This window comes from Ambystoma mexicanum, chromosome 5q, assembly GCF_040938575.1.
Source record: "Ambystoma mexicanum isolate Mex_15411 chromosome 5q, UKY_AmexF1_1, whole genome shotgun sequence".
Lineage (NCBI taxonomy): Eukaryota > Metazoa > Chordata > Amphibia > Caudata > Ambystomatidae > Ambystoma > Ambystoma mexicanum.
Window position 1 is genome coordinate 990,963,802 of NC_090933.1, and position 25,271 is coordinate 990,989,072.

At 48.4% G+C, this 25,271-nt stretch overlaps 2 protein-coding genes across 3 annotated transcripts in view; one reads left to right on the top strand and one right to left on the bottom strand.

Annotated features, from left to right (window-relative positions):
* Positions 1-6,634, bottom strand: part of NUDCD1 (NudC domain containing 1) — a 1,249,938-nt gene extending 1,243,304 nt beyond the window's left edge. The window contains exon 1 of the mRNA XM_069621511.1: positions 6,591-6,634. The gene's annotated coding sequence lies outside the window, so the exon portion shown is untranslated. The remainder of the gene's footprint in view (positions 1-6,590) is intronic.
* The window catches only part of ENY2 (ENY2 transcription and export complex 2 subunit), an 86,316-nt gene that overhangs the window by 6,132 nt on the left and 54,913 nt on the right, over positions 1-25,271 (top strand). The window lies entirely within an intron of this gene.

A 25,271-nucleotide genomic window follows, 5' to 3' on the forward strand; every position in this document is an offset into this window, starting at 1 on the left:
AAATTTGGCAGCACCTATGGTGTCCACGAGCTCATCAGCCCTGGGCAATGGGTGCGCGTCAGTTTTGGTGACGGCATTGACTCCTCGGTAGTCCACACAGAACCTCCAATCCTTGGTACCCGCCTGGGAACTTGCCTTGGGGACAAGGACCACTGGACTGGACCAGGGACTGGTTGAGGGTTCAATAACACCCAGATCCAACATCTTGGCGACCTCAGCCTGGATGTGGTTTTTGACGGTATCTGACATACGATAGCTCCTGCTCTTGACAGGCACGCTGTCACCAGTGTCAATTTCGTGCTTACACCACGGTGTAAGGCCCGGTGTCAGTGAAAACAGAGAGGCATACTGCTGGAGCAAAGCCCTGCAGGCCCTCTGCTGCTCCGTTGTCAAATCGGGAGAGAGTTGTACTCCCTCCACTGAGCCATCCTGAGGGTTGCTATGCAGCAAATCAGGAAGGGGCTCACTCTCATCCTCTTCTTGCCCTGAAGCTAGCAAGAGACATGAGACCTCCGCTCGTCTGTGGAAAGGCTTGAGCCTGTTGACATGGAATACCTGGGGGGCTACCCCAGAGGCTCCCATGTCAACCAGATAATTGACTTCGCCCATCTTGGAGATGATCCTGAAGGGTCCAGTCCACTTGTCTGCCAAAGCTCTAGGCTTGGTAGGCTCCATCACAAGGATTTCCTGTCCCGGAGTCCAATCCACTTGCGAAGCTTTAAGGTCATGCCAGTACTTGTTCAATTCCTGGCTGGCCTTGAGATTTGCTGTTGCCTGACCCATCATTTGTGTCATCCTCCGCCTGAGGCCTAACACATAGTCCCCCACTTGCTTGGCGGGACCTGGAGGGGTGGCTTCCAAGCCTTCTCGGATCAAGGCGAGGGGCCCCCTCACGGGATGTCCAAAGAGTAACTCAAAGGGGCTGAAACCAACACCCTCTTGAGGTACCTCCCTGTAAGCAAACAGCAGGCATGGCAGGAGGAGATCCCATTTCCTCCTTAGGGGCTCTTCCAAAGCACCTAGCATGCCCTTGAGAGTTTTGTTAAATCTCTCAACCAGACCATTGGTCTGGGGGTGGTAAGAGGTGGAGAACTTGTAGGTTACCCCGCACTCTTTCCACATGGTTTTCATGTAACTAGACATGAAGTTGGATCCTCTGTCAGAGACAACCTCCTTGGGGAATCCAACACGGGTGAAAATGCCCAGGAGAGCCCTGGCAACCACCTTGGCAGTAACAGTCCGAAGGGGTATTGCCTCAGGGTACCTGGTGGCATGATCTACCAAGACCAGGATGAACCGATGTCCACCTGAAGTGGGAGGGTCAAGGGGACCGACGATGTCGATGCCCACCCTCTCAAATGGTGTGCCAACCACTGGTAATGGCTGCAGTGGGGCAATGATCCTGCCTCCAGTCTTGCCAGACAACTGACAAGTGGGGCAGGTCCTGCAGTGGGACTCCACTTCTACCCCCATCCTTGGCCAGTAGAAATGGGCAGAGAGCCTCTGCTTAGTCTTCTTAGTCCCAAGATGACCAGCCAAGGGCACCTCATGCGCCAACTGCAGTAGGAAGGGCCTGTAAACCTGGGGTACCACCAACCTCTTGCGGGCACCAGGTTCAGGCTTAGTGGGCTCACTAACAAGGAGCTCACCCTCCCAATAAACCTTGAATGTCCTAGGCACTTCACCTTGTGCCTGGGACAGGGCCTGTTTCCTCAGACCCTCGAGAGAGTGGCACTCTCTCTGTCCTTTACAGAAGTCTGCCCGGGAGGGTCCCCCTTCAGCTAACAAGCATTGAAGGTCGGGGTGCTCCTCTGGGTTGAGAACCTCTCCCACAGGAGAGTCTTCTGTCTCTTCTCCCACAGGAGTTGAGTTTGGGTTTTCCACTGGACCCAGCCCGTCCGGAGTATGGATCCCAATGGGTGCTGTCGGAACAGCAGGAAGAGAAGGTGTTCCCCCCACAGAGGTGGCCTTCTTGGTCTTCCTTCTTCTTGCCTTAGGCCTCGCCTTTGGCTCGGGTACCTGACTCACAGCCAGACCCGGTGTCACCTGTGACCTAGTGACCGCAGCAGCAGTCAGGGGAAGACCATCCGAGATCAACCCCAACTCCACTAGATCATTACCTAACAGAATGTTAGCAGGGACATTGTCCTGAACCAGGACAGGAAGCTTTGCTGTCTTGTCTCCAATCATGAGTGTGACTAAGGCTACAGGTGATAATTTGGGAGGCCCACCAGCTAATCTGGTGGTTTGCAGAGGAGCACCTTCATAGTCCTCTGGCTTGAGCAGGGTCCTGTCCACCACTGTCATGCTTGCCCCAGTGTCTCTCAAACCAGTAGAAGGCTGGCCATTCAAGAGGACACTTCTCAAAAACCTACGGGTGTTCTGTGGGATAGTCGCCAGTACTTCTGCGTACTGGTCCCAGGCCCCAAGGGACACTAAGGAAATCTCTACCGGAGCACCAAAGGTGATTCCGGTAGAGGAGGGGAGGACAGTGGCCTCCACCTCAGACACGGGGTAAGGGTAGGTCAGGCTGACAGCCTGTACTCCAAGTGCCTTACCTTTACACTTGGGGTCACCCCTTTTGTGATCCAGAGCCCCACAGTCCCAACAAGTGCCAGGAGTGCGGGGTACGGTACTGGAACCACTGGGAACCTGCTTTGCAGCAGGTGGACCACTACTCTTATTCCCACCCACAGAGGACTTATCCCCACTAGATTTTTGGGTCTTAGGAGAGGAAGGTTTTGGTTTACCCGACTGTGACTGCTTTTGGGACTCCTCAGCTTTCTGAGAGGCCCCCTTTTCTTTGTCCTTGTCCTTCCCACTGGGGTCCTTAGGGGACACCCGATGGGAGACCCACTTGTCAGCCAACCTAGCCAGCTTAAAGGGGTCCAAAATGTTCTGGTCAGCCACATACTGACGCAGCTCTGGTGAACAGGCTTCAGAAAAATGCTCAAAAAACAAGAGGTGGGACAACTCAACAAAAGTTTTCACCTTGTATCCATCAATCCACCCCATCATGTTCATGTGCGCAGTACTCACCCAGTCAACCCAAGACACATTCTCTCTTTTCTTAAATTCCCTGAACCTTTTAAGGTATTGGGCAGGTGTCTTGCCAAACTTGGCAATCAAAGCAGACTTCATACACTCATACTGACCCCTTTCTTCCACACTCAGCTTCAGAATACAGTCATATCCAGTTTGAGGCACTCTGCTTAACAAACACTTAGCCCAATCTCTTTTATCTACATCATGAATTGCACAAGCCATTTCAAACGCTTCAATCCATTGGAGGATATCTGAACCCTCCACAAACACACCAACCAAATCTTTCATAAACTTGGTGGCTGGGGACCTGCCACTCTCAATTGGTCTAGCTGAAGTCTCCACTCGAGCTTTCTCTAACTGGATTCTCTGACATTCAGTGTCCTTTTCTTTGAGCGCAAGATCCCTATTCTTGAGTTCCACTTGCTGTGCCAGCTCCTCTTTCTTAAGCTCAGCTTCTATTTCCAACTTGCGATATTCAAAGGCTAACTTCATCCTTAATAACTCAAGTTCCATGGAATTGCTGGGGTTTGGAACAGAGGCAGCAGGAATGGTGGCATTCCCAGAAACAGATTCAGCGACAACCCCAGGGGCAGAGTCCTCACTGGTTGCATCCCCCCCTTCCTCAAGAGTTTCACCATCAGTCTGGTAATCCACCAGGGCAGCTATCAGCTCAGCCCTAGACTTATCCACAAAGTCTAACTCCCTGGCTTCACAAGCACTCTGGAGAGCCTCTAAGCTCATCCGAGTCAATTTACCATTTGCAATGGACTCCATTGCTTGTAATGCAGTTATTTGGAACACACCCGAACCTTAATCTAACAAAAGTGCGGATATTTTGTAAGTGGCACGGTTATACACTGAGTCTTAAAACCATAAGCATCCCACCGCTGCCACCAGCTGTAAAGACTGGTAGGGGGGTCTGTACTTCCGCTCTCTATATGGTAGAGGGGAGGCACAGAGGACCCCAGCCAAGATTCTCTAATATGGTAACGATGGACGAGCAATCAAGGCTTAGCTTCTCAGGAGGTGATGCAGGCTGGTTCTTAAGTACAGTGTATCCCCAAGCCCCCACAAAGGAATGTCCACACACTGTATTACTGAAAACACAGTCTTTATATAATTAATATTCAAGGGTTATGTACACTTATCACAATAACGCCCTTTGTGCTCAGGAAAATCAGCAATGGTAAATATCTACAATTCTAAAGTGGTACCACTAATATTAGACCTCTTTAAAGTGCATTCACAATACTGTTAAAATGGCACACAGATCAATAAGAAGGAAACCAGCAATAGAGAGAGGAGAGATAACAGAGGGTTGAAACAATAGGCAGAATACTGGCCCCTACCACTGGACACAGTTCTGTGTGGAGATCCCCCCACCTGGGCAACCTGTAAAATAAAGAGATATAACACCAGCCCAGTCCATATATTGTTCAATAGTCTATTTCTCTCCTATAATGTTTTTACCCCCCCAATGTACCTGGTGGAGTCGAGTTCTTCGAAGAGGCGTCGACAGATCCTTCTTGAATGACCCCCTTTAAAGCAGGAGTCACGGATCGTCGAGAGGCGTCGAGAAGCGTCGAGGAACTCGGGGTTCGGTGTCGGGGAATCGACGGCCCTTCTTGAATGCCTTCCCTTTCAAGCGGGAGACACGGGGCGTCGAACGTCCGACAACAAACAAGGTAGAACGGCGTCGATGAGGCGGCAGGCTTCGATCCGAGCGGTGCTCGTCGGCGTCGAGATGTCGGCGTCCTGCGAGGAAGAGGCGTGCGGGGCACCTCGGCGACACTAGTTCTGGACCGCAAAGATTGTGGGTGACGGTGGCCCAGCAAGGGCGTCGAGTCGCTCGAGTCTTTGGGGTCGTGAGGTGGCGGGAAACCCACCGGCGGATTCTCCTCGGCGCGTTGGTCGTCCTCGACTTTCTCCGGCGGGACAAAGCGGCCGACGATGCGGACGAGGGAGTCCTTCAAGGCAAATGTTCTTAGGCAAGGAGCGGACGGCTCCGGTCGTCGGCGGCACGGCGTCAAGTGGTTCCCACGGCGGGGCAACACAACTTCGACGGGCCTCCAGCGGTTACACAGACCTGCGAACCCTGGTCGACGGCAATGGACTTCGACAGCGTCGATGTCCGGGTGCTTCACTTCGATCTCCTCGGCGGTCCCGTCTCGGGTCGGCAGCCTTTCGAGGGTCTGACTTCCAGGGCGCTTCGGCGAAGATTCAGCGGTGCTCGATGGTCCCTCGGAGCACGGGAAGAGGGCGCCTAGCCAGGTCCTCTCTCGGGTCAGTCCTCGACGATTTCGACAACCTTCAGTTCCGTCGAAGCAAATGCCACAGCAAGTCTTCTTCTTCCAGCTGGACGTCGAGGATCAGCAAATCCAGTTACTCTTGAGTGGAGACTCAGCTTCTGAATGCTTCTGAACAATTTCCAGTGGTGAGAGGTCCCCAGATATACTATCCTGTCTCTCATCCACACTGCTGGCACACACACAGCAGCCAATCACACAGAAGGGCATTCATGCAGTCAGTCAGCCAATCAGGCACACAGTGCATTCAGGCCACACTCCTCCCTTTCAGACACTCACAACAAGGAATGTGGATTGGGACAAGTACCCAGCCATTCAACACTACACACTGCATTCAGGCCAGTTTCGGGCAGGGCTGTCTCAGTCTTTGTCTCACATGCCAGAAACCAGACAACCACAACAAGAAGTGTATATTGGTCACACACTCCATTCACCCAGGTCCCACCCACAGGAGGTACCCACAACATACAGTCAAAGGGAAGGCTCCAGTCAGTCTAGCTGGGCCTTCACAACAACACCATATATGGAACTTCCACCCAACAGCCAGTCAGGGGGAAGGGACAGAGTCAGGGCTTCCCAGGACTTTGGGAAAAACAAGACAACAGGCCATAGAAAGCAAGAGGCCACAGGGGCCATCTTGTTTTCTATCAGGAATCAACTGATCCCAATGGCAGGGCCTGGGTATCCCAAAATGGAGGACGCCCAGAGCACCTGTCTAATTCAGCATGGAGCTGCCACCAGCCCATACCCTGCTCTGTGGGCCACCCACAGGTGCCAAAAAACATACACTAGGGGCACAGGGTTGTACCCCTACCCATGGGTGCCATAAGGGTATCCCATGGGTCTGTTCACCAAACCAAAAGAGAGAGCTGCACTGCCAGGAGTCCCAAATGGACTCCTGGGCAGAAAACATAACAGAACACACGATAAAAGGCAGAAAAGGACAAGGATTCAGAGGCCCTGTCCCTCTGATGCATTTCCAGCATCACAGTTATGCAAATAACTTCAGCACATTACCCATTCCTACTGCAATCAACAGCATGTTACCATGTACCATACTCATTCCCTAAATGATCGATCTGCAAAACATTAAGTATAAAATATAAGCAAATCTCTTTCCTTTCAAATCCGATGGCGAAATGACAATGCTCCCTTCAATAGTGGTGCCATATAAACACAGCTGCTCAAATCTAATTCAAATGTGCAGCTTTAAAATCAAATAAAATGCTTCCTCCAAACCTTGTACTGGAAGCACACCCCTTCTTTAAATGTGCACACAGAAGGCAGTCCACATTCCTTCCGTGTGCGTCCCCACGCTGATAGACGTACGCACGCCCTTTCCTTTAATGTTGTTTCCTTAATGTGCCTGAATGAAAGGACTTAAACGTCAGGCTGTCAACTGCCAAAGAATTACGAGCGGATTCACAAATAATGTTCACAGCTCCGCTTCAGCTTTGCCAATACCCCAAGGATTCCATTCTACGTCATCATTCTGCCTGACAGCACAGAGCAGAGCGGACCTCGCAGGAGTTACATTATCAACTGTCACTTCACACACAGCATTGTTCAAAGGGCAAGTTCCATGCTGCCCACCTGTTTACCAAAAACATCCCACTCATAAGGCTTCACGGGAAACTAATCACCACTCGATCTCCGTATACAGATAGATTCGAGATATCACTGGTAAAAGTTGATTTTACTCGAACACACGGCACTTTTCTTTCACGGCAATATTCATTAGGTTTCTAAATTTCCTAGGTAGTTGAATGGAGCACAGGCGCCATCTGCTGGACTTTTGTGGGATCTAAATTCAAAGTCACTCAAAGTCTATTTGTATTTCCAGCAGAGAAGTGGATTTCTGCTATCCTGTGATGATGTTAGACTACAAGCAGCCCTTTCCAACCTTGCGGGGATCTCTGGGCCATTATAATTGTTGGGGACCTCCCTCCCAGAGTCCAGTCCAAAGTCATTTTTAATTCCATTTTGCTGGGCAGGATGGTTATATACAGGGCTTTGGGGGAACAGTGGGTCTCAACGCTGCTCCCCCCCCACAGCACTCCTTACTGTACTTTTATGTTGCTGCAGCTCCTCAATCAGCACATTTAGAGTCGGCTTCATCTTCTTCCACATGTTTTTCATAGTTTCTGGTTTTCCTAGTCGCCATTTGTAGTGAAGCCTTATGTTAGACACTCAGTGTGCACTACTGAATCACAGACCAGCTGCTGAGTCTAAGTTAGTTCCAGGCAAGGCTTTATTCACATATGTACAAATCTGTACATTACTCCAGTTACTCTTATTATAGTTGCAGCACGCGTAGACATTGACATGGACATGGGAAGGTATAAACATCACTAACAAAGGGGCTGACCCACCGGCCATCCATTCAACCCAGCTCAGGCCCCCAACTGACACTCACAGAACATTCACACACAGATCCACCCAACATTCTCCTGAGCTGCATTCATGCACCAACATTCTACAGCAAGCATCCAGGCTAGTGGCAATACAAGACTACAGTACAACATCTCCCCTTCATACCAGACTCACCACACACAACATCTCCCTTCCATAACAGACTCACCACAACAGACTTGCGATTCAGATTTTCAACACATTCGTTAAAGAAAGTCTTAATTCTATTAAAGACACAGAGGCCAAGGATTATGCTTCTCTTATACTTTACTGTCTCGAGCAGCCTAACAATAACAAAACCATTTAAACGATAAAGCGAGTAAAAATCTCCATGTTCCATGAAATCTAAGAATGATGGTTGGGATTAATGTCTCTTAAATTAGGTAAGATTAAAGGTTGACCTAGAAATTAGTGCAATATGTCCTCGGAAAAGATCTTCCTATAGATGGTTTATTCTCAGAATAGGTCAGCCGACACATGTTTTGATCTCAGTCGTCCTCAAGGTCATTGTTCGTCCAAATTAGACATATAGACCATATTTGGCTCATAGGTGCCGTTGCAAGTCTAGCATATTGCATCACATCCATGTGGTTTGCAATTGTATTAGAAATTCGGTTTTGTTCATTCTACGAAAACGTATGCAAGTTGATTCTGAAATAGCAATGCGCAAGTTCCATTTCATGAAGAAGTATCCATGACCCTTGTCACGTTGGGTCTATATCGATGTCGTGCATGTCAACTTGCATACGTTTTCGTAGAATCAACACAACCAAATTTCTAATACAATCGCAAACCATCTGCAAGTGATATACTAGACTCTCAAAGGCGCTTCTGAGCCAGATATGGTTTATCTAATTTGGATGAACAATGGCCTTGAAGACGCCTAAGGTCGAAACACCAGTCGGCTGACCTATTCTGAGGATAAACCAACTATTGGAAGATCTTTTCCGAGGATATATTGAACTCATTTCTATGTCAACCTTTAAGCTTACCTAATTTAAGAAGGCAGAGCGCGGGACACCTTAATCCCAACCATCATTCTTCATTATCCATTCAAGGCCTTTATGGGTGGCCCTTTGGGAATAGGTGACGCAGCTTGCCACCACATATAACTCAGTGGTCATAGCGCACTATACTAGGATAAAAACCCATAGACATATTTTCCTTCCATGAAATAGTCTTTAGTAGTTCTTTGTTATTAGTCCTTAAACACATGACCTTATTCATCCTAAAGTCCATCCACCATCTTCATTCCTCCTCTTTCTTTCTCTGGTCATCCACTTTGCGCCCTTGCCAGTAAACGCTTAACCTTTATCGAATTCCAGACTGAAAATTACGTTCCCGTCGGTTATCTCCCATGACACCTGCAATATAAAGAACATCTCAGATCACCAATCTCCCTGGGTTGGTAATTGTGTTACATCAAACAAATACATTACATAATTGCATCATCAAATAATGATATAGTAGATATTTCACGATTAAAGGGGTGGGATAATCTTTTGCAGCCGTGTCTTCAATAGAATTAGGGCTGACTTTAATCAATTTGTTGAAAATCGGAATTCTATGTTAAGACAAGGAGGCTCGGATTATGCATGTTTAAAGCTTACTTACCACCAACAATGTTACCTTTTCGACTGGTTTGAAATAAAATGTCTTGAATGTGGACTAATTTGTCCAATCTGCTCCCTTCAAGATATCCTCCAGTCTGTCGCCCACACCAAATGCCTTGGACACCATTGCTCCTCTCGCTGAGTGAGCGCCATCACACACAATGTCAATGCCTGTCTGACTCCCATCTTGCTAGAGTGGCTGACGCCACTACCCTGAAAGGTCTCCTCAGAGCAATGAGCAGCTGAGATACCCCTGCAGGCCGTTTGTCTTTGTCATGTTTATATATGCCTGTGCACATCGTACCGGACATGACCCCTTAATGAGGTATAATCTACTGTTCTCAGATTCGTTTTAGTTCTCTTAAATATATATGACACCCCTGCGGGTGTTTTCCTATCAACCTCTAATGCTCTTATGTCAGCTACTCATTTGCATGATAGTAAACATAATAGCATCGTCGCCTTAGCCAATAACGCCTTCCTGGATAACCCATCGTTGTCCGGCCATGTTGTGAACAACTTATACTAATACTCCATCTACATCCCACAACTGGTCACATTTTTACTTCAAGAGGTCTAATCGGTTTGCAACTTTTCAATAGTCTGCAAATCAATGGGTGTACCCCCACTGCTTGCACTTCTAACTGTATGTTCCCTGCTGAAATCGCTGATCGGACTTAATAGTCCTGTATGCTTTGCCTTGTGCTGCTATCTGAGCTAAATAATGTGCTACATGCACTACATCTGTTCTAGCCATTCCTCTCCCTACACCAGCTATGCAATTTCGATCAATGTGACCTGTATACTTTCCTGGTCCCCGGAGCTCAGGATTCCTCAATGATGTGTTCAGCCTTGCTCGATAATCCCGGCCTAGCCCAGGATCGCCCACACAATGAGGTTGAGGATGCCTGACAATCACCAGAGAATGATCTCCCCCACTGGGTCCCGAATGATTGAGCCAATCATCGGCCATGCAATCGGGTTGTCGTATGCCATTTCTAGCAGGTCTGGGAATCATGCCTGGCCCCTCCATGCCGGCATCACCAAGATTGATACCCGTTGCCTCCTCACCTGAGCCAGAGTTCTTGCTATCATTGTGAATGGTGAAAAGGCATGCTTCAAACTTGGGTCCCAGTCTTGCAGAAATGCACCCGTCGCCTCTACCTCAGGTTCTGGTCTGCTGAAAAAACAAGGTCACTGTCTGTTCAGCCTCGATGGAAATTGGTCAAGGCGGGCCCATTTCAGAGTGACCCTAGTCTTTGGAACAGACAGCCTGACCGGTATTCCGCCGTCACAGATAACCTTCTCTGGAGACATAAGTGCCAGAACTCCTTCGCTAGTTCTGCTGGCATTTTGGACCTTGTGCCGCCTAACCTGTTTATGCACCTTACTGCAGACACATTGTCCATCTTGAGGAGAATGCAACATTGAATTCTCTCCTGTGTCCAACATTTCACTGCGAACGAACCTGCCAGAAGCTCTTGTCAGCTCATATGTAGATCCAGTTCTTTCTCTGACGTTCTCCCTCCTGTTGTCATTCCCCTCCGCAGCTTCATCTGCTGGCATCGGATTCTATTATCAGCTCTGGGGATGAGCCAAATATTGCCCTCCCGTTCCATGCCTCCATATGCTGCATCCACCACTCCATCTCGTCCCTGCCCTTCTGAGACAGAGGTGCTTTCTGTTCATAAGATGTGACCCCCTCGAGATGTTGTGTTTTTAATCTCTGTACTGGAGCGGACCTGATAAAATCACCTGTATCGAGGACACTAATCCTGGCTATCTCTCCTATCGACATCCATTCTCTGGCGAGAGCTTTCCTGATGTCGTGTACCGATGGACTCAGTGTACCCCGAGGGGTGTTTACCAAGAATCCCAGAAACTCTGTGGAGTGGTCTGGTTTCAGTATTGACTTTCCAGTTTACCAGGAAGCCCAATCGCCCTAGCAGCTCCAGAGTGGCGTCCACCTGTTTCTTGATCGTCTCTGTCTTAACACATTATGCAAATGTTGTCTAAATAGATAATCAGTTGTATCCTCTGTTCACTTGGATACGTCACTGCAGGTTTCATCAATTACGTGAAGCACCATGGGGCTGACGCCAGCCTGAAGGGCAAGCATGTGAATTCCCATATCTGCCCTTTCCCTCAGAATATTAGGAATTTCCTCTGCTCTGCAGAAATCGGTACAGTTAGGTATGCATCTCTGAGATCTATCCTGGCTAGCCAATCATCCTGCAGTATATCTCTCAGGACTTGAATCCCCTCCATCTTGAAGTGCCTGTATAGCACAAAGCTGTTCAGTTCTTTTAAATGTGTGACTGGTCTCAGCTTGTGGTTTCCTTTTACCAACAACATCTTGCTCACGAAGCTCCCTGTTTTATTGGAGACCTGTCTTCTGCTTTCTGTACTAAGGCTTTCATTTCTGTGTCTAACGGCTCCCTGTCTGCTGCATTCTGTACCAACTTGTTTGGCCTCCTTTCTTGCATTGGGTTGAAGTAAACATCTATTTGAAACCCCTGTACACTATGTACCTAGCCCCTGTTTTGGCTAAATTGCCTGAATGCCTGTGAGCCGGATTGGATGCTGCCTGTATGAATGCATAAGTGTGTAATAGGTTGAGCTAGGCTCAGCTAGCCAGTGAATGGGGAACATTTGTGTTTAACAAGGGATCCCTCACTCTCCTCCTGGTCAGAAGCTGAAAATCGAAACGGAAGCAAGAAGCTGAAGTCGAGGAAGCTTGTAGTCTGAATCCACCTATAGCAAGAAGTTCTGCTGCCGCAACTCAAGAAATCCAAAGGCTACTTTGCTGATTCAAGGACTGAACTACAGAGGACCTGGAGAGGCAACTTATTCCCGTAGTTATGAGGCGACATTGTGCAATTGCTGTTCTTCACCCAAAGTATCCTGGAAGCCAGTCCTGTGTGCCTAAGGAGTCACTAAGGGAATCTGCGAAAGATCTATTGTATCCTGGGGGTCTATATATGAGCAGGAAGCTGTGAGTGTGCTAGAGGGGTGAGCTGAAATTTTACCAGGAGCGATTTGCATTCTGAGTTACAGGCTTGTTCTGCGAGATGGAGAGCAAGGGCTTGTGGAGGATGGTTATGCCACCTGTCCTGCTAGTCCTGTTAGGCACAATAAGAATGTATCCTGGAGCGAAGACTTCATGTGCTATGAGCCGGAAGTCATGTGAGAATCAGGTTTCAGTGATGAAGAGGAAATCTTGGCCTTCCGATGAGATAAATGTTGGAGACTGACGTAAGCAGATTGACGCACAAGAGAGGTGTCTTGCCCAGGATCACAAGACTTTGATGAAGCAAGGAAGTGCTAATTGGAATGCATGTCCCTTTCCGTCTGAAAATTCTTATTCTCCTCCTACATCCGCTTCGTACAAACATATAATGGAAAGACCAGATCAAGCAACCTTAATGCCAGCAGTATCACACAAATGTAGTTTTGTACATTAGATAAAAATGGATTGGCAATATTTTACTTAACTCTACGAGAGGATGCAACATAGCTTTAATTGTTATTGAGTGTGACTTAAAAGAAGTAATGGTTTGTGCTAGACTGTACACACAAGTACATTATTGTTGATGCACGTTGAGCATTCGGTTGTGTAATGTACTGCAGTAAGGCGGTGAGTGCATACCACACCCCGCCTTGCCCTCAGCGCAAAGCAAACCACTCCCTTCCCCATAGCCTCTCCCTCACAGCCTTTTACTGCAACTCTTGCAGACCCTCTGGAGAGGAGAGTGCAGGAGCTGCCAGTCTGCGTCTGACATTTTTTACACTCCCAGGGAGTCTGACAACAGACATTTCACCAAACATTGTCTCCCGGGGGCGTGCCTTTCCCTGCCCACTATGAAGGCGCCTGGAGGAAGGAAGTCGTGGCTTTGCAGTGGTAAGGAGGGGAAAGCATGTACCAGTGCTTTTAAAGGGTGGAAACCTTCTCACGCCGCTTTTGCTGTGCTTCTCAACCAGCTCTTCTCGCGGCATGTCCATCCCACCGGCTAATTTAATCACAGGCTATTTTGGCACCTCCCCCGTGAACAATCGCTTTGCGGACAGCAGCGTGGCCATCTCTGTGGAAGACACATCTAAATTAGTGTCGGAGTCTCAGCATCTGGCTGAGACCGTTTTAAATCGGGCACCTCTCTCAGATGCAAACGGTGCGCCATTGTGCCTAGCATCAGCACAACTACAAAGTTTAGTTCCTTCAGAAAGTGGGGAAGGTGGCAAGATGAAAGTGTTGTGCCTTCTCGGGCAGAAGCCCTATCACCTGTGATTGACAACAATCATTCTCTTCTTAATATGGTGATGAATCTCCATCACAATTCTTTTGGGTTTTGCTGTTAAGGGTACTGCTCTAAACTCGTCTGTCTCATAGGCCAATGTAATTGGGACCCAGCTCTCGACCACCCCAGATCTAAAAAGGCTGGTTACCTACCTATCTAGTAGCTGTGATGGTGACACTGATGGCGGCAGTGCAGCCGTGGTACAGTATGGATCATCTAGATCCTTACTTCCTCCTAACAGACAACGCCAACAATAGGGGCGGGTATACGCTTCCCCGGACGCAATCGGCGCATCTTTGAGAACCTTGCTGGTGCTATGCACTAATTTAGCGAAGGATCAGAGCGCAATTAAGCTGATTCTGACCAAGAAGGTGGCCGTTGTGCCGGAGTTAGTGCTGAGTGCCCCGTTGAGGGCTTGCCTGAAGGGCCTCCTATACTAAATACACTGACCACACCTAGTTGTGCATTACCTCCAGACGGTGAATCTACGGTAGGGGCCACAAAGGTTCTTTAATGATTCTAGCCCTTCCATTGGCCTGATGAACCAAACCAGCCTTCAACATGGCTCGGCCAAATGAATGCAGACTATTCTGGCTTACTGTATCCGGAGGAGGAGAGCAAAGTTGCCATGCCAAACGTTTTAGCTAAAGTAAGATCTAAAGTTGCAACTAAATCTAAAAGAACTTATGGCGGTTTGCCTCAGGCTTCCAGGAAATCTCCTTTGACTAATCAGCTATTAAATACATCCAGGTCTGTCAGGCCAGAGCCTTTGCAGCAATATGGGGGAAGAATTCCTAAAACAGCGTTGTCGACAAAGATGCAGGAGTTGAGGGCCCAGCCCTTCACAACCGTCACCAATGCTCTATTGGATGACACAAAATGACAAGTCTATTTACAGGGCCCCCTAGAGAGGTGGCCGCCGCCAGAGAAACAGGAAAGGCTGCTCCGGCCCAGGGTGTCATGATGCCCGCTCCCGGGGAGCCGGTTCAAGCCCTGCGTCCCCGAAAGCGGACATCCAGTCCCCAAGGAAGGACCCAGCAACCCCATATAGGGGCCCTTTGGACAGTGTCCTGGCGCCTATGGCGCCATGCTCATAAAAGACATCAGTCCTGGCGCCATAGGCGCCAGCCTCATTATGGAAGTGCTTGGGTGCACTTACCTGATGCAGACCATGCTGCAGGATCCCGGCCTCCTTGAGGCCTGAAAGGAGCTACTTTACCTGTGGGACTAATTTACCATCCGGGCGTGGTCGGGGAAGGATACATACCTGATTGGAGGAAGGATACATACCTGGAACTTCTTCCAAGGCTATTTAAACCCCACCCGAACAGCCACACGTGCTTCGCGTTGTTCTGCATCTAGCAGCTGGACGCTCACCATGTCTGCTCCTGCATCCTGACTTCTGCCACGCCTGCCAGCATCCTGGATCACATGCAAAGGAAGAGAAGAAGAGAACAGAAGAAGGAAAAGTCCTTACCTGCTAAATCCGCATCCCAGAGACATCTCGCCGACAATCCTGAAAAGGAAGACTTTTATTTAAAAGCTCATCGCGTCGATCGCTGCAGCGCCGCATTCCACTCACCTTTACAGGGCGCCTCCATGTTCAGCAGCGATCCTCCGGATTCGCAGTCACGCCCCAGCGCCTAGGGAGAAAAAGACCAGAACAAAAGGTGAGCGAGAGAAGGGAATAAGCAAAGCTAAATCTCCATGTTAAGACTTAGCTGCTGATTCATTCCCTCTTCATTTCGGGTCCGCGCCGCATCCTGGCATTTCCGGACCCCGGCCCCTAAGGGGAAAAAAAAGACATCAGCGTTAATGAGCGAATGAAAAGACATTACCAAAAAACGCTCATTAAGATTTCTGCAAGGATTTCACCTCTCATCTCGGGTCGGTGCCTGTTCCCCGGCATTCCGTACCCCAGCCCCTATGGGGAAAAAGACACTAGCATTAGTACATTAATGCATGGACACAAGGGGAACCTCCTTATCAAAAAACTTACCTGGAAGCCAAGCAAGTTTGGTTCTCACCAATCCGAAAATCCAGTGAAGTAACTGAATACCAACGCGCCCCTGCATCAGAAGCAGGATGGAGAGCTCGTCCTTCTAGACCCTAAGGTGAGACGCTGCAAGGAATCACAGAAGGGTTTCGAGGAGGGTGAGAGGGGAAAGTGGGAGGCTGATTGCATTACCCCGCAGACAGTTAATCCCCTATTTTCGCCTACAGAAGGATACTTCTGCGAGCCAGACAAGCCAGATTTGGGCGTCCGTTCCAGTCCGTCTTCTGAACCCTGCGCATCACCTTAGAAGAGGTGACAGCAGCACGAACCAGGCCAGCGCCTCCGTGGGAGTCAGGTAAGCGTTACAGAACGCAAAGCCTTCCTACAAATTCCCACCCAGGCGCTATGGAAAGTTCTGAGACTGATCAGTTGGCCCAATTACTGGGGGAATTACGGGCCGAAGTACATGCCGCTCGTCAAGAGACCAATGCCCTCAGGAGGGAATTAATAATATCAAAGGAAAGGAATGATGACCTGGCCAGACAGCTTTTGCAAGGTCAAGCTGGGCAAACTCCTCTACCCGGTTCCGGAGGGAACCCCGCTCCTGTGGTTTCCAGTAACCCTGTGCAGATTAATCTACCTGGAAACATGCCGCTGGCCCCACCCGAACGCTTTGCTGGGGACCCCAAACGATTCGCCGTATTCATGAATCAGTGTCGTTTGCACTTCCTATGCAGACCGGGGGCCTTCCCTAATGATCAGACCAAGGTAGCCTTTGTATTGTCATATTTCAGCGGCTGCGCTGCCGATTGGTCAGTTCCACTGGTTACTCAAGATGACCCGATTCTCCATGATTTTCAAAGGTTTCAAGCTAGCATGGAAAGGTTATTTGCTCGACACTCTCAGGGGCAGGCTCTGGATGACGAACTTCTATCCCTGCGACAGGGCAATCGAGACCTCCTATCCTATATTGCAACCTTTAATAGACTAATTGTGGAAACGGGATGGGCAGAGGATAAGAGTCACGCTGTTTTATCGAGGCCTACGCGGAGAACTTAAAGATGTCTTGGCCCAAGTTGTAAATCCGCCCCAAGAATGCACAGAGTATATAGACTTGGTGGTCCAATTGGATCACAGACTTCAAAACAGAAAAGCAGATCGGTCCAGGTTTGAGACCCGGGTGTTGGTCAAGACCCGTGCTAATCCCAAGGGAGTTGATGTCTCTGAGCCTATGCAAATTGGAGGGGTTAAAGGACCCTTAACTCAAAAGGAACGTGAAAGGAGGCGGCAGTTAAAATTATGTCTTTATTGTGGGAATTCTGGACACTTTCTACGAGATTGCCCGGCAAAACCGCCCCGAAAGGCGGTAGGAGCCGCTGATAAAAACCATGAAGACTCTGTTTCGGGAAACGACTCCGCCCGACAAGTGTAGGGGTCCGCTTGCCGAGCTTGAAAACTAACTCTCATACCTCGCATTTCATTGTGCCAATGGTTCTCGTAGATCCAGAACAGCCTAAGCGGTTGCATGCAATAAAGGCATACATCGATAGTGGGGCTATTGGAAACTATGTGGATCGTGAATTGGTCTCTAGGATTAACCTCCCTCTCCGTCCTAAAACCAGCAAAGATGTCATCACCACAGTCGATGGAACTGAAATTGCCTCTGGACCGGTAACACATTCCACTACTGAGGTGACTCTTATTGGTCCCGACGGCCATCGGGAGGGTGTTGTGTTTGATGTAATCAAGGCTCCACAGTTTCAGGTTATTCTTGGAATCCCTTGGTTAGAGACACATAATCCTCGAATTGATTGGCGAGCTAAGAGAATGACCTTCCCGGATTGTACACAAACCTGCTACCCAGAAAACCTGAAGATTAATCTAGCATCTGTAACCTCTGCCTCCATGCAACTACCTCCGGAATACCAAGACTTTCAGGACGTCTTCCAAAAGGAACAGGCCAACACGTTACCTCCTCACAGATCGTACGATTGCCAAATCGATCTGGTGCCCGGTGCACAACCCCCTTGTAGCAGGATTTATGCCCTTACCGAACCTGAGAATCTGCATTTGAGACAATATTTGGATCAATACCTAGCTAATGGTTTTATTCGCCCGTCAAAGTCCCCGGCATCCTCGGCTTTGTTCTTCGTGCCCAAAAAAGAAGGCGACCTTAGAACTTGTATCAATTACCGCGCATTGAACCAGATAACGGTTAAAAACCGTTATCCTCTGCCTCTGATCCCTGAACTCCTTGACCAGGTGAAGGACGCTTGCATATACACCAAGTTAGATCTCCGGGGGGCTTATCATCTGGTACGAGTTAAAGAAGGCGACAAATGGAAAACTGCCTTCCGTACTAAATACGGATTATTCGAGTACCAGGTGATGCCTTTCGGATTGTGTAACGCGCCGGCTGCCTTCCAATACTTCATGAATGATGTCCTTCGGGAACTCATCGATGTTTGTGTTGTCGTATATATCGATGACATTCTGGTGTACTCCTCTTCGGAATCTGATCACAGAAAACACGTCAGGGCAGCACTTGAAAAACTGCGCCAACACAAACTATTTGCTAAATTGGAGAAATGTGTTTTCCATACCACAGAAGTCGAGTTTCTAGGTTTCATCCTGACACCCAAAAGAGTCCGAATGGACTCAAGAAAAGTGGATGCCGTCCTCAAATGGCCATCACCTAGCTCTGTAAAAGGGGTTCAAAGCATGCTCGGCTTTGCCAATTTCTATCGCAGGTTTATCCCGGAATTTTCACGCGTGGTACAACTCATTACTGCACTCTTGAGGAAAAATAAACGTTTTGAATGGTCTGAAGAAGCCGAGCAGGCCTTTCAGGATTTAAAAGCTAAGTTTACCTCTGCACCTATATTGAAACACCCGCGTCCAGATCTCCCTTATGTCGTCGAGACTGACGCATCCAACCTAGCCATGGGAGCTGTCCTGTCCCAAAGAGATCCCGAAACCAACCAACTGCATCCCGTAGCATTTTGGTCCAGAAAATTCTCGGCACCCAAGGTTAATTATGCATTCACGGACAAAGAACTGTTAGCCATTAAGTCCGCTTTTAAAGCCTGGCAGCATTATCTGCTTGGCGCTCGACATACCATCACAGTGATCACTGATCACTGGAATGTACAGTATTTGAAAACCGCCAAGGCTCAGTCATCACGGCAGCTCCGATGGGCTTTGTTTTTCGCTGAATTTGATTTCGTGATTACCTATCGACCTGGCTGCAAGAATGGCAAAGCAGACGCCTTATCCCGAATTGAAATGGGAGAATCTGATACAAACTCAGAACCAGTACCAATAATTCCCGAACAGAGGATTCTAGGCATGACTTCGTTACAGACGCTTGAAGACATTCAAGCCAGAGTGAAACTACTCCTGGACCCTACAACCTTACAGGATTGGATACAAAAGGGATCAAACTTTACCATAGATAATGGTTTACCTTATTTCCAAGGACGCTTATTCCTGCCACATAAGGAATTACACGAACTAGTTATTTCCAGTTATCATGATGCATTAATAGAGGGACACCCCGGTATTGCCAAGACAGAGGAAAAGGTGAAACGACAATTTTGGTGGCCCTCCTGGCGAAAAGATGTTAAATCTTTTGTGATGTCCTGTGGTGTTTGCGCCCAAAATAAAAGTCAAAAGAAAAGACCAGATGGTCTCTTTCAACCTCTAGACATACCGCCAGCACCCTGGCACACCCTATCAATGGATTTTATTACGGACCTGCCTCCTTGTTCGGGGTACAATACTATTCTGGTAATTGTGATTTTGTTTTCCAAAATGGCCCACTTTATTCCTTTTGAAAGGTTTACCTTCAGCTTCTGTCCTAGCCAAAGAATTCCTCGAAAATATTGTTCGGCTACATGGATTCCCATCTATACTAATCTCTGACCGGGGAAGCCAATTCATTTCCCACTTCTGGCACAAATGTTGTCAAATGGCGCAGATCGACGTAAGATTATCGACCAGTCACCACCCTCAGACCGATGGTCAGACCGAGAGGACAAATCAGACCCTTGAGCAATACTTACGGTGTATGTTACAGCAATCTGAAAGCAACTGGAAAGACATTCTTTGGATAGCCGAATACGCATATAATAATTCGGTAAACTCTGGAACTGGCCACAGTCCTTTTTATACTTTGTTTGGGCATCACCCTCGAACCTCAAACCTTGACTCACCTCAGAACCTCGGAATGCCTGCAGTAGAACATCTGCATTCTACAATTACCCAAGCCTTCAAAGAGGCAACTACGCATTTACAACAAGCCAAGAGAAAATACAAGGAGAATGCTGATCTACATCGGAGTGAAGCACCTCCGTATCAGATTGGGGATCAAGTGTGGTTAGCTACCAGACATTTACCACTCAAACTTTTAACCCAAAATATCTGGGACCTTATTCTATTACGACAATAATTAACCCAGTGGCTGTTAAACTTGATTTACCAGCTAGTATGCAAATTCACCCTGTTTTTCACGTGTCACTTCTGAAACCAGTGGTACCCGGAACCCGACTACTCAAACCTCCAGAACCTATTCTAATAGATGGGGAGCCCGAATTCGAAGTGAAGAACATTTTAGACTCAAAAGTGTTTAGGTCAAAACTGTTCTACCTAATTGATTGGAAGGGGTACGGGAACCCAGCGACCATGTGCATGCACCTCGATTAGGAAATTCCACCGACTCTTCCCAGACAAACCAAAACCCCCGGAGGGAACAACCTTGGGAGGGTCCTGGGGGGGGGGGGTGCTGTCATGATGCCCACTCCCGGGGAGCCGGTTCAAGCCCTGCGTCCCCGAAAGCGGACATCCAGTCCCGAAGGAAGGACCCAGCAACCCCATATAGGGGCCCTTTGGACAGTGTCCTGGCGCCTATGGCGCCAGGCTCATAAAAGACATCAGTCCTGGCGCCATAGGCGCCAGGCTCATTATGGAAGTGCTTGGGTGCACTTACCTGATGCAGACCATGCTGCAGGATCCCGGCCTCCTTGAGACCTGAAAGGAACTACTTTACCTGTGGGACTAATTTACCATCCGGGCGAGGTCGGGGAAGGATACATGCCTGATTGGAGGAAGGATACATACCTGGAACTTCTTCCAAGGCTATTTAAACCCACCCGAACAGCCACACGTGCTTCGTGTTGTTCTGCATCTAGCAGCTGGACGCTCACCGTGTCTGCTCCTACATCCTGACTTCTGCCACGCCTGCCAGCATCCTGGATCACATGCAAAGGAAGAGAAGAAGAGAACAGAAGAAGGAAAAGTCCTTACCTGCTAAATCCGCATCCCGGAGACATCTCGCCGACAATCCTGAAAAGGAAGACTTTTATTTAAAAGCTCATCGCGTCGATCGCTGCAGCGCCGCATTCCACTCACCTTTACAGGGCGACTCCATGTTCAGGAGCGATGCTCCGGATTCGCAGTCACGCCCCAGCGCCTAGGGAGAAAAAGACCAGAACAAAAGGTGAGAGAGAGAGAAGGAAATAAGGAAAGCTAAATCTCGATATTAAGACTTACCTGCTGATTCATTTTGGGTCCGTGCCGCATCCTGGCATTTCCGGACCCCGGCACCTAAGGGGGAAAAAAAAGCGTTAATGAGCGAATGAAAAGACATTACCAAAAAACGCTCATTAAAGACTTACCTGATTTCTACAAGGATTTCACCTCTCATCTCGGGTCAGTGCCTGTTCCCCGGCATTCCGTACCCCGGTCCCTATGGGGGAAAAAGACACTAGTATTAGTACATTAATGCATGGACACAAGGGGAACCTCTTATCAAAACACTTACCTGGAAGCCAAGCAAGTTTGGTTCTCACCAATCCGAAAATCGAGTGAAGTAACTGGATACCAACGCGCCCCTGCATCAGAAGCAGGATGGAGAGCTCGTCCTTCTAGACCCTAAGGTGAGACGCTACGAGGAATCACAGAAGGGTTTCGAGGAGGGTGAGAGGGGAAAGTGGGAGGCTGATTGCATTACCCCGCAGACAGTTAATCCCCTATTTTCGCCTAAAGAAGGATACTTCTGCGAGCCAGACAAGCCAGATTTGGAGGCCCGGTCCAGTCCGTCTTCTGAACCCTGCGCATCACCTTAGAAGAGGTCACAGCAGCGCAAACCAGGCCAGCTCCTCCGTGGGAGTCAGGTGAGCGTTACACAGGGTCCCTCGTTGGGAGGCACCATTAAGCCTTCTATGGCCGAAATGGAAATGAAAGTTGGGGCACAGCAAATGGCTTGCTTAGTGGGCCATCGACGAGCCAGAGAAAATCCACAACTACCAGATGACCAGGGAAGCCAATTTGATGCCGCCCGCTCCAATGGTTGAGATGTCAGTAACGAAGAGGAACAATACTGTGTGCAGATGTCACTGTTCGAGAAGGGGATTAAACTCGAAACACTCTCCCCATTGGCCTCCAGTCCATTCGTGAATTGTGGTTTTATAATGGATTTCTTCAATCACATCCCATCTCATATGAACATTACTAGTAAAGACATAACATGGATTGTTTTGCCAAAAGTGAACAGTGCCACAAATTGGATAGTGATGGAGTTTATTTCTCCAGCCATCACGGCCCAAATGAGTTTGCACCATCAGGACATAAAACGGATGGTTTTTTTGCTTACTGTATGTAAAAAAAAAAAAGTGCTCCACCCCACGATGTAGGGTTACCTGTACATGTTATGTTACTTTTCAGTTATATAGCGGCTAATGTGCCATTGGTATGGTCTCAAGGTGCTGGTAGGTTGAATGCCCTCAGGAACCGAATTTCAAGTCAGTAGAGAGAATAGAGAGTGTCAAAGGTGCGTGTGAGCACCGGTTGTGTGCAGCTGGCGTGGCATTCGTGTGATAGCTGCTTCGCGGTAGGTGTGGTGGTTGAGAGATCAAGAGTATGTGTTTGTTCTGGGAGGTTTTTATCCAGACCGATTCTGGCTGCGTTAGGCCTGAGGAGAACGCCTAGGCTGGAGGGTGTGTAACCAGCAGTGTTTAGTTAAAGTGATGGGGAGTATGATGCGAACGATGGTATGAGAACAGCTATACCGAATGGTGTCATAGTATCGCTGTGTTCTAGTTGAGTGGTGGTGTAAAGAAGAGAGTAAGCATGGACCATGTGATATGATGGTTTACCCTAGGTGTTTGAGATCGGGTCCACTCCAATAGTTCCCTGTACTCCATTTGTTTCATGTACTCCGACTGTTCCATGCATTATGACCGCGCAATTCTATGCACTCCACTCTATTCTATGCACTCCAGTCTGTTCCATGCACTCTAAGCTATTTTATGCACTCCAACCATTTTAAGCAACGCTTCTTTCATTCGTGCTACCCAGGTTATCCTTTCTCCATGCATCATCCATCCACATACGTCATCTTCACCGGTTCCATCCACTTCACTGGTTCCACCCACTCCACCCGTTCATCCATCTACTTCATCCGTTCTACCATTTCACCCGTTCCATTCACTTCACCCATTCTACATTCGTTAATCCCGTTCCATCCACATATTTCACCCGTTCCATCTAAGTACTTCACCCGTTCGCACCACATATTTCACCCGTTCATCCTGTTCACCTATCCCACCCTGTTCATTATTTCTGCTTTGTTCATCCATATCACCCAGTTCATCCGTTCCACCTGGTTCATCCATTCCACCCAGTTCTTCCGTTCCACCCGGTTCATATGTTCCACTCACATACTTCAGTTGTTCAACCCCATACTTCCATACTTCCTACGTTCCAACTACATCTTTCATTTGAGCGATCCACTTCGCCCATTCTATCCACATACTTCAATTGTTCTATTCAATATATTTGACCAATTTTGTCCACACACTTCACCCGTTCCTTCATCATACTTTACCTGTCTCATCTATATAAATCACCCGTTCTGCCAGATCCATTCTCCGTTCCTGCCACCCACTACACCTGTTTCTTCCCTTTACTACATCCGTTCCTTCTAACCACTTCACCAGTTCATCCACATACATCACCCGTTTGCTCCACGCTCGACACCCGTTACGCACTCTACACCCGTTACGCACCCACACCATACTCTACATCCGCTCAACACCCTACATTGGCTGAACACCACTACATACTACATCCGCTCAATACCCTACGTCTGTTCAAGACCATCACGCCCTACATCCTCTCAACACCCTAAATCTGTTTGACACCCTACATCCGCTCCACTCTAAGTCCAAACATTCAAACGCCTGGTACACTCAGAATCTCCTAAAACTATGTGGGGGGGAAAAAGGACTGCTCTTAAAATATGGATTAATAACCCCAGTGAAGCCACCAAAATCACCTTCAAATCCATCTGTAAAGAATACAAAATTGCTATCACCAATGCTTAAGCCTCTTCCTACAATACCAGGATAGCCAATGCCAAATCCGGAAGTAGAGAAATATTTGCTATTTTCAGAGAACTCGAGACCGCCACCTCTTCCCCATCTCCAATAGTGAAGGATGAAGCCTGGTGTAACGCCATTCAGTCTGCCATGCTAAGCAAACTGGAAACTTTGCAAGCCAAAATACTTGCACACCAACAAGAGCTCACTAAACTGATCTCTAGTACTCAAACTAATCCAACACCAGGAGACAAACCCACCTGTTCCCCCATGTTCGATTTCAGAGATATGAATGAGAAGGAAGTCTCCTCACTTCTCCAATCCATCAAACCATCAAATTATAAAGGCGATGCCTGCCCCGCAGAAGTCATCAAGGACTGTGCCCCCTCCCTAGTCCCTATAATCACAGCATTCATCAATGCCTCTTTCCGTTCTGGCTACATCCCTATGGGACTCAAGGAAGCGTGAGTTTGTCCGCTCCTAAAAAAAAAAAAAAAAAAAAAAAAAAAAAAAAGCCCTCCCTCGACCCCCCCCCCCCCCCTCCAACCCAGGGAATTACAGGCCTATCACCACCGTCCCATTCCTGCTGAAAATTCTGGATAAAGCAGCCTACCTGCAAATTCAGAAATTCCTAGAAGACAACCTCCTCCTAGGTCTCAGGCAATCGGGATTCAAACCGCGTCATGGGACAGAGACAGCTCTCCTTGACCTCAAAAACCAAATCGATGATCTCAGAGATGCAGGCAAACCTGCACTTCTCTTGCTTCTGGACCTCTCAGCAGCTTTCGATCTGGTTGACCACAAAACCCTCTGCCAGCACCTCTCGTCAGTAGCAAATTTCTCTGACAGAGCCTGCAAATGGATTGACTCATTCCTTAAGGACCGAGTAATGAAGGTCTTCTCTGACTCCTCCAGCGCCAACCCCAGCACCATCAAATGTGGGGTCCCACAAGGCTCCTGCACAGCTCCCACCCTCTACAACCTCTTCACGAGGCCTCTGTTCATAATCCTGGATTCCCTGGGCATCTCATACACAAACTATGCTGATGACATCCAGGTACTCAGCCCCGTCTCAGGGGATTACCAGGCTGACCAGAACACCCTCCACTCCATCTACACAACAATCCAATCTTGGATGGCAGAAAACTAGCTATGTCTCAATAGTGAGAAAACCGAACTACTGCTAGTTGGTTCTTAAACTCTGACATAGCGCCTCGATGCCTGCG